Source organism: Gossypium hirsutum, chromosome A12 (assembly GCF_007990345.1).
Source record: "Gossypium hirsutum isolate 1008001.06 chromosome A12, Gossypium_hirsutum_v2.1, whole genome shotgun sequence".
In the NCBI taxonomy this organism is placed as follows: Eukaryota; Viridiplantae; Streptophyta; class Magnoliopsida; order Malvales; family Malvaceae; genus Gossypium; species Gossypium hirsutum.
This window is the reverse complement of record NC_053435.1, coordinates 43,995,813-44,008,188: the sequence shown is the minus strand read 5'-3', so window position 1 is coordinate 44,008,188 and position 12,376 is coordinate 43,995,813. Positions and strand designations below refer to the sequence as shown.

The 12,376-nt window shown below is 30.9% G+C and overlaps 1 long non-coding RNA gene across 1 annotated transcript; it reads left to right on the top strand.

Annotated features, from left to right (window-relative positions):
- The first annotated feature begins 1,750 nt into the window (after window positions 1–1,750).
- Window positions 1,751–3,537, top strand: LOC107933495 (uncharacterized). Its single transcript, XR_001693641.2, has 2 exons — window positions 1,751–2,325; window positions 3,076–3,537. It is a non-coding gene; the product is annotated as an uncharacterized lncRNA (long non-coding RNA).
- The last annotated feature ends 8,839 nt before the right edge of the window (window positions 3,538–12,376 follow it).

The window sequence follows — 12,376 nt, the reverse complement described above, 5'->3', positions numbered from 1 at the left end:
CTTGGTTGAGTTATATTCCTGGACCCAATTTTTACTTCATTACCATTTATGAATCTAACGAAATCATAAATAAAATTATGCTTCCAAACCAAACGATTAATTTTTAACTTTTGAAATCATCTTTTTGTTCTCTCGTTACAACATCATATTTAAAATAAATATTTTATCTTCCTGATAAACACCACTTTACAACCTTAATGTTCAAAATCATGTTAAATAATTTAAGAAAGGATTGGTCCCTTAATAGGCATTTACCTGAATGTCTTAAAAATTATTTTATTTTAGATGAAGCCAATAGTTAGACCGTTTTCTAAGATAGTCGTAATTAGTACACGACACTCTTTTCCTTGCCATCAATATCTTCTTGTTCTTTTTTTTTTAGTAATCTCTATTATATATATTCATTATTTATTGGAAAGATATAAAATTATGGGTAGTTAGTTATTTCAAATATATTAGTAAATGCATATCCATAAATTTAAAAATTATCATCATCATTTCATTTTACATCTAATTAAATTCGTAATCTCATCAATTAAAAATTTAATAAAAAAATAAAAAAAAATCTAGTTCAATTGATTTTTTTAATTGCTTTAACCACTCCGTGCTAGTTTTCAATCTAATCAATTTATAATTATTCTCCGCACTAATACTCTACTCTGTTTTATTACACCATTTTAAAATATTAATATTTTCTTATTTTCTTTTTATTTATACTCTCGTTTAAACTTCTGATTGAACTGATGTTATGAATTAATCAAATACAACTCATTAAGAAAGTATCAAATGTCAAAATTTTTAAAACAAAAATCATATATTAATTTAATTTATTTAAAATAATTAATAAAAAACTACTTATTTAAACTTGGATGCATGATATTCTAAATTAACTTTGCCAATACAACTTGTGCCTATAAAAAAAATTGACAATACAACAAAAATCCAATTATCAAAATAATTTACATTTTTAGTACGTTATCAGTAATTCATTTTTTAAGCCATTTTTTAAATATATTTATATTATTTTTGTTACTTTCACTCACATAGTAAATGTTAGGAGTGAGCATTAGGTTTAATCAAATAATTTTTTTTGAGTTAATGAGTTAATGAATCTTATTTTATCATCCTAACTCGATTTAAAATTTTCTCGAATCGAGTCAAGTAAGATGTAATTTGAATTAAATATATTTGTTCAAGTTAAATTTAAAAAAAAATTTGGGTCCTTATAACCATTGCCACCCACTATAATCAAATTTTCCTACCATAATCAAATTTGTTATTAACTCTCATTCCCTCATAATTATTTATTAATCTATTACATAAGAGTTAGCTTCTTTACTTGTTTAGTTGCTTCAATTATCTTCTGATTCTTGTCAACATGTATTTTGAAATTAAAAAATATATTAAATATAAAAATGTGATTTTTTTAAATAAAATTTATTTTAAAGATAAAATGTGAAATTGATACCAACAAAAAAATTTAGCCAAATATTTTATGTCATCGTCAATTCAATTTTAACAAAAATTGATAAAGATTCAGCATGATTAAACAAATCAATAATATAAACAGTAGACATAAATTCGAAAAAAAATTATTAGGGTTTAGGAGGAAGTTAAAGTTTTGGGGGGAAATTAGAAGAAAAAAGTTTTTAGGGTTTGAGAAAATAAAATTTTTGAAAAAAAGTAAAAGGGTTTGACTTTTGAGAGGGTTGAGGGGAAGAGAAGTAAAATGGTTTTATATTTAGTTTATTCGAATTATTCGAATTATTTAAATTTGAAAATTCAACTTGGTTTGAATTCGAAAATTGAAAAAAAAATCGAGTTGATTCAATTAACTCTGTTAATTCGATTTGAATAATTCAAAATTTAATTTTTTTATTTTTTCGAATTAAACTGAATTTTTTATGCCCCTAATAAATGTATAATATTTTAATTATTTTATTACGTTGTAAATAGTGAATACCAATATATGTAATATAAGCAATAGCCGGGGTGACAATGAGTTGGATCCAGCAGCTTAAATCAGAGGGCTATGATTGTTGGGCTACCCTACTAATAATGGGCTTGAAAGCCTGCCTCTTCTTTCATGAATGGAGATTACGAAGAGACTTTGATTGTTCAGCCAGAACTCTGGAAGAGAAGAAAAAAATAGGATAATAGCTTCCACATCAAATTCCGTAGCTGAAATCGATTACAAAATTCGATTCCCCAAATTTTTAGGAAGGGAAATTAAGATTAACAAACGATTGCAAAAAAACAGAGGTGAAAGGAAATGTTTAGAAGAAGCAAGTTTCTCTCTTTCCCTATGGTTATTGGAGCAGTCATGTAAGTTTCATTATCTTGCTTTCTGGTTTTCTTGGGTGTTTGTTTGTTCGTTTGTTTGTTTTTCAATTTATTTCTTTTATATTAGTTGGATTTCCCATATTTGTTTGCTTGTTACCCAGCTTTGAAATCTGAAAATTAGAAGAAAAAATGCCAAATAAATTATTGCTTAAGATAATATACTCTTTGATTTATGTATTCATAGAAATGTTCCCTTATCAAATTTAATTCAATAGAACTCATATCCCTTGTTATTTTTTCATTGGGTATTTGATTTGGAGGGTTGAAGTGTTGAATTTAAGCTGATTGGGAAAACCCATTAAAAGTTTATTCAGTTACAATCAAGTGGGAACTTTCAAAACAATGGCAGCTAAACACGAATTCTTCCTGATAGATTACTGTTTATAAACTTTACTATATGAGGATTGTGCAACATTATCTTTGAGAAGATCAGAATCTTGTTAAATGCAAACGGATAGGTTAGCTGGAATTGGTTTTATTCTTAGCTTTATGACTCTCAAATGGTATATGTAGTTCAATTCGATGCTTCCTAAAAGCTTTAAGTTCTCAATTTGCCAAATTAGCTTAATTTCTTTTGGTAGTCTTGGAGCTTTAAGGAACCAAAGTTTCCAGCTTTGTATTTACCTTTATTGTTGCCATGTATGATAGGCTAAGAGCTTTATATGAGGCTTAATGCGATTTTACATGTAATTGTTTTCATTGTTGAAGTAAATGACTACCTGGATTTTGCAGAATTGGAGTTGTTTCTGGAAAGGCAATATTCGGACCTCCACTTGATGATTACTGGAGAAAGAAGCTGCAAGAAGAGGCTGCTGCAAAAGAGAATGAGAACAACTCGACTTAGTTGAATATCTTTATTAAAATTTGTCTGATCTGGTGGTTTCTGAGAGCAAAAAAAAAAAAAAATGGGATCCGTTTGCCTTTGAAGATTCTGAAACTGTGTTCAAGCATTTGTTGTTGCTCGTCTTGATGTTTTTGAGCTAGAAATCAGCAATGGAGGAAAAGCTGGTATGCATCAAAGCATTTTGTACACGGTACTAGTGGTTCTAGGATGGATTCCTTCTTTATACTGCTTTTGCTGTTAAGAGATGAAAAGAATAACTCACTTCTCTTGCTGAACCGCAGTCTAGCAATATTCAATTGACGTGCCTGTTATGGTTTATGTTATAAATTTGTGCATATGCTTGTTTTGTACCACTGCTTGTCTAGTTAACTACTCAAATGTCAAACTGAACCGAAAATAGAATATAAGCTGCGTTGTGGTTTGACTGGCTTAGCTGCTACACTATGCATACCGAAGGTTTGTTTCAGTAGCACAGTGAGGGAAAAGGTGTTCCCATTGAGCTTGGGTGTTGTTGCCAGTAGATGCCCAGAAAACATTGCACAAATCGACCCGAATCCTTAACATGACTCCATATATAAAATGCAGGAGAAGTTTTGAAAGAAGCAAGACTAAGATGATGTTGGTTAAATTGAGTCCGACATAGGTGATGTCTTATATCTGCTCTTAACATGATTCTCAAGAAATCTTCAAGTTTTCCTGCAGGGCAGCTGGAAAATAGGTTTAACATGGAGATGGCGTGGTCGGGCCTAAAAAAATACATGGAAATTATGATAGATAGAAAATTTTGGGCACTAATAAAAATGATAGCATTTTATAGGGTTTTAAAATATTTTCCTACACAAAAAATGTTAGCATTTAGAGTATGTGAGGTGCTTCTTTATTTATTTTTAAAATGCTAATCCCATCTTGTAATGCTTATTTACTCTTTTTACCAGCTTTATGTTAATTTTATCAGCAAATTTTTATTAAAAAGAATTTTATGGAGTATCTGACAAATTTTTTGATGAAGAGGTGAAGGTTCATGGAAACTCTTAACATAATTATGTTAAAAATGATTAGTGTGAATTTCTATTTTAAAAAAAAATATATATTAATTATTATAAAAATGATTAGTGTGATAATTTTTTTTAAACAATTAAAATTAAATCATTAGCCTAAAAAAAGAGTTGATAACACATTTACTAATAAAAATAACAAGAAAAATACAAATCATATGAAAATTTATCTAATTGTTTTAGTACATATTTGTTTGATTATTCACTCTTTAATATTTAACATATGCTCTTTATCAACATTTGTTAGTTTTTGATCGAGTTCATCATTTGAATTAGAATATACATCTTTTAAGATTATCAAGATTTTTTTCCATATATTTTTCGAAGTATGGATCGTGTTAATTCTACTTATGATTCAAGTTATAAAATATGCAAGATACTAGTATGATTCAATTTTGTTTTTTTATTCTATACTAAGGTGATGTTAATATGGAAAATATTTTTTTAGAACAACAAATGTCTTCTCAACTACATTTCAAAATCTTAAATGTCTCAAATTAAAAAGTTCGCGAGCTGACTATAGTACTTGTGTTTGGTACCATTCTCTCAAACGGTATCATCTCCTATAATATAATGCAAGAAAACCTTTTGTATTTATATAATTAATATCGATCTTATAAAAAATTGATCACACGAATATATAATAAAATAAAGATTTAACCCAAAATATTATACTTAAATTATACTAGTTTTCCTAATTTAGTACCTAAACTTTTTTTCTCTCAACCGAAGCTACACTTCAAAATTTGTTTTACCCAAAAAGTTAACTATTATTTTAAAAAAATTCCACCAATCAAGGACTGCCATGTGTGATATTTTATTCATTTTTACAAAATATTATTTAAATTACCAAAATTCCATTAGAAATAATTTTGAAAAAAGTAAAACATATTTACAATATTTTTATAAGTTACAAAAGTTACTGTCCAAAAAGAAAAAACATTCTCTGAAGTCGAGGGTTAGGGTTCTTGTTTCAGATGACATTGCAAGTTGGAGATGCCTATAGGAAGCTCAAAATCTTATGGTGGGGGGATTGAGTGAGCCGATTTGTATTTCAAATACCTTGGAGCAAAGGTAAGAAATTTTATGCGTGTTCAAAGTATAAAGAGGTATTTTTTTGGAAGGGGGATTTTGATTAATACCATAATTTGAAAGAAATTAATCTCAGACCCTCATTAAAAGCTATGGGTTATCAGGTTATAGATCTAATTTCGAATTTGATACTTTATGTACTTGATTATTGAACCTTTTTATTTTACTTGATGACTAAATTTTTTTTATTAGTTGTTTCTACTTTATTATTATCAGATTGTCGTTGATTGATATGAGTGAAATACAGTTTTGATGGAAGTATGATTTAACAAATATATGGTATGGGTGCAAATTTTTTGAATGGATCAGAAATTATGAAGGGAATGGGAATGTTGATGATTATATTGGATGAAGGAACTTCGTCACTTGAGTTTCCAACCCTCAAATTGCATCACTCTCATGTTCGAATAACTTGTACATGCTTCTCTTAACACCAATAACTAGGACCACACTTTTCCATGAGCAGTATATGTTAGGTTTCTTCCCATGAAAAACGACATGGAACTTCTCTATTTTTTTTTTTTGTAGATTCATATTCTTAAATATCTAAAAGAGATGATGAAGACTTAAATTTTCGGTAAGGGAGGAAGATGGTATATTAAAAGCTTAAACTTTTTGGAAAGAAAAAGTAAGAAACGATTAAACAATGGATGATGGTAAATAATTATAAATGAAGGCTGCCATGGGGAAAACAAGATTATCATTCTAGTTGGGTGGGAGATACGGATGGTCAAACAGTCAGTTGAATTAATAATCCAACCAAATTAGTATAAATTGAATTAATTAAAAAATTTTATTATTTAACCGTTAATCAAATCAATATTTTTAAAAAAAATTAGTCAAATCAAAATATTTCGGTTAATTTAGTCAATTAATTGAATTAACTAAAATTTATATTTTTTTTTGTTAAAACAAATATAAAACATATCAAAAAAAATTTTGATAACGTTCATTTGACTAAATTAACCGAAATAATCGAATTATAAATCTTGAAACACTACATAATTAAAAACACTACATGAGTTTTGAAATTAACACAATTAAAATGTAATAGTCTTTAATATTCTCTATTTGCATCAATTTCTTCTCTTCAAAAGATCTTCATTTGCATTATACCTAGAAAATATATGCAAAAAATGAGCATATACTAATATATATGCATTTCAAAAAATCGAATAATATAAACAAATGAATCGGTTGCAAGTTAACAAAAATGAGATAGCAAGCATACCCTTCAACTCATGAAAGCTCATGACTGTAGGGTAGGTTCTGACGCATTACAAGAAAAGTCTAAAATTTGAAATGATTAAATAAGTTAATTTATAAGTGATTGAAACTATTAAATTAAAAATAAACATACCATTTTTAGTATTGTCAAGCTTTTGGATTTGTTCCTCAATCTTCTTGATGTCTTTTTTTATGATGATTTTCGAATCCACTTTTTTTATGATGTTTTTTTTTTGTGGTTCACTGAGAGAAACATTGTGCTACCATACTCGATTGGCTATAAGCACTATGAAGTATAGGCTTATACAAAGCTTCTTTCAACTTTTGCATCATTTCACAAGCTTTTTTAGCATTAGACATTTCACTAAGTGCAAATTCAAAATACTTCAATTTTTGTCTAAGATCTAAAACACAAGAAACAAACACAAGCAAATTCATCTTATCAATATCACACCAATACTTATCATACTTGGCTTTCATCTTCATGGCCATAACACTAAATTCAACATCAATATTTGACTAAGCATTTCGTAAAAGGATATCAATTTGAGAAAGCTCATCAAAAAATTATTGGATGTGACATATGAAGTGTTGAAAACACACAAAGTGACTTCATAAAAGTGTTCCAAGAAATCCCTCAAGTTTCTAACACTATCCCAATCATCCACTCTAGGCCAACCATCCCTTTTTCAAATTTAGCCCTAAAGTTTGTATCTTGCTCTTCAAATCTCTCAAAATTCTGAGCAATGTCTAACATTAAGTAGGCTGAGTTCCACCTAGTACAAACATCAAGACACAACATCTTCCTGCACTTTATCTTTTCCGCCATAACACGCTCCTTAAACTTTTGTAATCTAGCTGGAGATTGCCTCACATATCTAACAGCCCCCTTAACATGTTCAACATATTTATTCATTTCCTTTAAGCCTTCAACAATAATCAACTTCACAATGTGTGTCGTGCATCTCATGTGAAGATATTTACCATTTTGAACTAAACCCCCTAACAAACATCTATGGCGAGTTGAAATCATGACAAGTTGAAATCTTTGCTATTTTACATCCATGGTATGAAGAATTACATTTATGGCATGATTTCAACTTGTCCCTAGCAAATACCTTCCCAGAATGTCATTCTTCGTACTATGGATGTCACCTCTGACTTTGAAATCATGCCATACTTTCTGCATCTTTGATAAATTACTCACATTCTTCTTTTTGCACTTTTGTGATTACTTAACCATACCCATTCTAGAGGTCCATACAAACAAAATACTGTTATTCTTACATACATACTCTAAGCCATTATTTTATCGAAATCTATGAATGATTTTGTACATAGATAAAAGATACATTCTTTAATTATACAATTTGATCATTTCTCGAAAATACCAATTTTCTTTTCATAATTAGAGACATATAACCTTATTCAATTTACCAGACATAACCTTTACTCATATTTGTTCTTTAAGTCTAATTAACCCATACTTCGATTTCACCACATGCCTTAGCGCATTCTAGTTTCTCTATTTTTGTCTTAAGACCATGTAAGATATGCTATAATATTCCATATGAAGCTCGCCACAAAGGAAGCTCATTAGAATATCTCATCTAAGGTGTAACATGATACGCCATAAGGACTTTTCCTTTTAAGCTCATTTCAACTATCGTTTCTATAGAATTCGCTGTGAATACCATTTCTTTCTCTCAGGGTCTGCCACAAACGCATTTCCTTCAAATGGTTGCTACAAGGGCCATTCTTTAGAGTGTGCCACAAAGGCATTCCCTTCATAGATCCCTACAAAGGCTTCTGTTTCATAGATTGCCACAAAGGCTTTCTTTTCATAAATCGCCACAAAGACTTCTTTTTATAGATCACCACAAAGTCTTCCTTTTCGTAGATCGCCAAAATGCTTCTTTTTCTGGTGTGTTCACTATAAGGATTCACCTAGACTCACATTTTGTGATGTTTACCCCTCATCATCTTGGATCACGCAGAGAATCCTATTTGGGTAACCACTTTCCTTTAGTTCTTTTCCATATGATATCATAGCCAACTATGGTCTTATACAATATAGTGCCATAGCCATGGACTTTTCCTTTCAGAAATCGTGTTTAAAGTCCCAATGGGCCCCTTTTTGACTCCATGCGATGAACAGACACAAACTCACGTAACAGACCTTTCATGCATTATCACCAAACTTAACATACATCTTAGACATGCTCTTACAATAACATTCTCAACTTCAGATTTCTTATCACATACTCTATACTTGTTAGATTCATACAACCGATACATGCAAATCTTATCCAACATTCATATACTAGCATACTCATCGTACCATCCTTTTCTAATGTTAGTTCATAGTTCATACGATTCTTCATAGAAATATCTAGACTAAACTAGTTTACATACATAGGAATTAGCTTAGGGACTTACTTTACACCCATGAACAGTAGCTTGATCTACAGATCCGAACACCATAACAAAATCTCAACAATTTTTTGCTTATAAGACATAAAGATACCATTAAAACTCATTTATATAACTTTTATCATCATCTAAAACCTAGATAACCTTCATGTAACACCTTACTTCCTCATCTTACTATTTACACACATAAAATAAACTTCATCTTACTATTTACACACATAAAATAAACTTACTCTTTCAAAAGTCAACATGCAAGTCCATAATACTTACCTAGGATATGAAACAACCTTCTACATGAATTCTGATTCTTAGTTTCAGCTTAGCAAGAAAGATCCTTGATCAGCTTTAAAGCAAGTCAGCAATGGTGTTTTTTTAAAATAAAAGGAAGAAGATAACTCTCCATTTCTTATAAAGGTTACATCAATATATATATATGTAAAACTTATGATCTCATAGTGGAACTTGACACGTGTCACAAACTTTCAAAATTGTCCTTATTAGTGGCTTACGGTTGTAGAGAAACGTACACAAGAATCCAAAATCTTTATGGATCATTGATTTATCCTTTAATTCATTCCTAACCATCTCGTTAGAACGTAACTCGCACCATAACTAGACAAACTAGACGATATTTAGCTTTGGCGATGCCCTCATTGCCTAAGAACCCTTGACATGCTTACCAATATCTTTTTCTATACGTATTCACACATTTCAAAAAGTAATCCTTACCATATACTCTAACATTAGCTATATGCCTCTGCATGTGTCGAAAGTGTCAATTGGGCAAACAGGACCACGCCACTTAGATTCTTTGGGTTACTTGCCTAAACTCAGGACCCACCAATACTGGGTGTTACAACTCATCCCCACTCAGGAAATTTTGTCCTCAAAATTAATACAATCTTGATGAATTTTATGCACTCAAACAATAACTATTTGCCCATTTGGTGAAACATATGGAGCCCATATACACTCAGAATATCATCAAGTTAGCCCTCTTAGACGAGACCCACACTTAGCGGTTTTCACTAGAATTTCAAATTTTCATAACTTACCTTGTGATAGATGTCACCATCATATTGGAGGACTTGAACAATCATATCTTACTTGACTTCTCCTGTAAGATTACCTCTAAGTCATTTCGACACCCCTTTTTACTTTGCCGCAACAATTGAATCCCTAATTTCCTATCTACTCAGTCTATTCTCTACCTTCGTCTTTATCTACTCAAAGTACTAATAATTTTTCCCTTATTTTTTCTTTCTCATACACTTGTCATTAAAATGGTTCAAGCCACCACTCGAAGGAGGGGCTGACGCCAAGCTAATCGAAATGTCTCTTTTACCAACCTTGTTCCATTTGGACCTCATGGTCACGAGAATACCTTGCTTGGGGTGAGAACCCAGTCAATTACCTGTAGTACCACCGAGGATGAGATGACTCGATATCTTGAAATTTGGGGTATTCGAATCTCAAACTTCGGTTACATTTTTCAGTGACCTAAAAAATGTCGTTTAAATAGTAATACCAGAGGTTTCATTTCATCCTTAATTATTCCAAAGGTCGATTTCCATCTACTAATAAACATCTTCTTCTGTTCTGTCTTATATGAGTATGATATTGTATAGAGGTGGTTATCAATTTTATCTTGGTGATGCTGGTTACTTGCAACATTGATTTTTGCATGCATAATAAGCCACATATGTTGAAGGTCTTTCAGAAGTTGCATCAATTGAATGTAATTTGACAAGGCATTTTTGCTGCTAACGCCTATTTTAGTACACATTTTGAGTGTAAGCCTATCATTCAGAACAGTATCTCAAACCTCCATCAGAGGAAAGGAAAATACTTGAGGGTCATCCGTAGGCTTGATTCTGGTTTTGGGGAAAACCAGATGGTCCCTTCCCAAGAAGAGCACTTGCAACCAATGTCAGCCAGTGGACTCTGAGTTTGCTAATGTGCAATATAAACAATTAAAGAAGGGGCATTTGCTTAACTTAGTGGATCTCGATTCAGTTAGAAATGTGTTCCAATATTGCTTACAGGAAGTGAGCCATAATGGTTATCAATTAGAGGATTTTTTCAAATTGTTGGACGATCTTATAGTGCCATCTGGTTTCGAAGCCTGGCCATATAACTTAGATTAAGACTCGAAAAACATTTTGTTGAGAAATTAAAGAAAGCTACCTTTCTATTTTTATAGCATTTGTGGCTTTTCTCAAAATTAGAATCTCGCTATTAATCCTTATACGACTCTGCTTCTATTTCCAGTTAAGCTAACTTTCTTATTGATGGTGCAGGGCCTTCATCATCTTCAGTTCTCAAGACATGGACATCTCGTCTATCCTCAAGGGAGCTCGCAATCTGGGAAAAACCACTACTGTTAGGGGTGAGTATTCGATCGAGTCGAGTCAATCGAGTAAAAAAATTTCAAGTTAGTAGAGTTGACGAATCCTATTTTAGCAACTGAACTCAATTTAAATTTTATTCAAATTGGATCGAATCGAGTCAAAAAATTTCGAGTCAAGTCAAATCGAATTAACGAATCCTATTATTTATACTCAATATTGCATTTACATGAACTGATTATTTAACTAGTAAACGAAGTATAAAATTATTTAACTACATAAATAATATAATGGTTTTGCCTTTTAACTTAATAAGTAAACATTTATCAAAACAACATAGTTTCACCTTTTAACTTAATGGTTTTGACTTTTAACTTTAGAAAAGGTAAACATTTATCAAAATGGCGTAGTTTTGCCTTTTCTTATTTAGATTTTTGGATAATTTGAATTGTGTAATTCATATTCGAGTTAAACCAAAAAACTTAATTTTTTATTCGAGTTGATCCAAATAACTTGATTAACTCAAATAACTTGAACTATTTAATTCAAAATTTAAAAATTTTATCGAGTTTTTCGAATCAAATCTGATTTTGCTCACACTTAATTATTGCTTCATCAAAGAAGGCAACAACAAAGAAAACTAATAAAAGGATTAGAGTGGAAGAGAGCACTTTTGATTCTGGTAGTAGTGCTTGCCCTCCACTAATAAGGCATAGTCCACATAGGGAGCTTTGTGACTGTAGTTGTCCCTACACCTTACGTTCCTACTATTCTAGGGATTCCATCTTCTCTAAAGAAGTCCGCTTTTCATCCAAATTATCCCATTCCTTCATCTGATCCTTCATTGTCAGAAAGTCCATCAGAGGCGATCTTTTTGGTTCAACCAACAATTCTTCTTTCTCAAGTACCTGAGGCTGTCCCTACTGGAACAGGAAGTATCTTCCCTTGGCGAGCTCTTTTGGAGTCTTTGCCAACCCCCACACCTCTTAGCAAAATTTTCCAACAACAACAAAGTCTATTACCTCCTCAGCTAG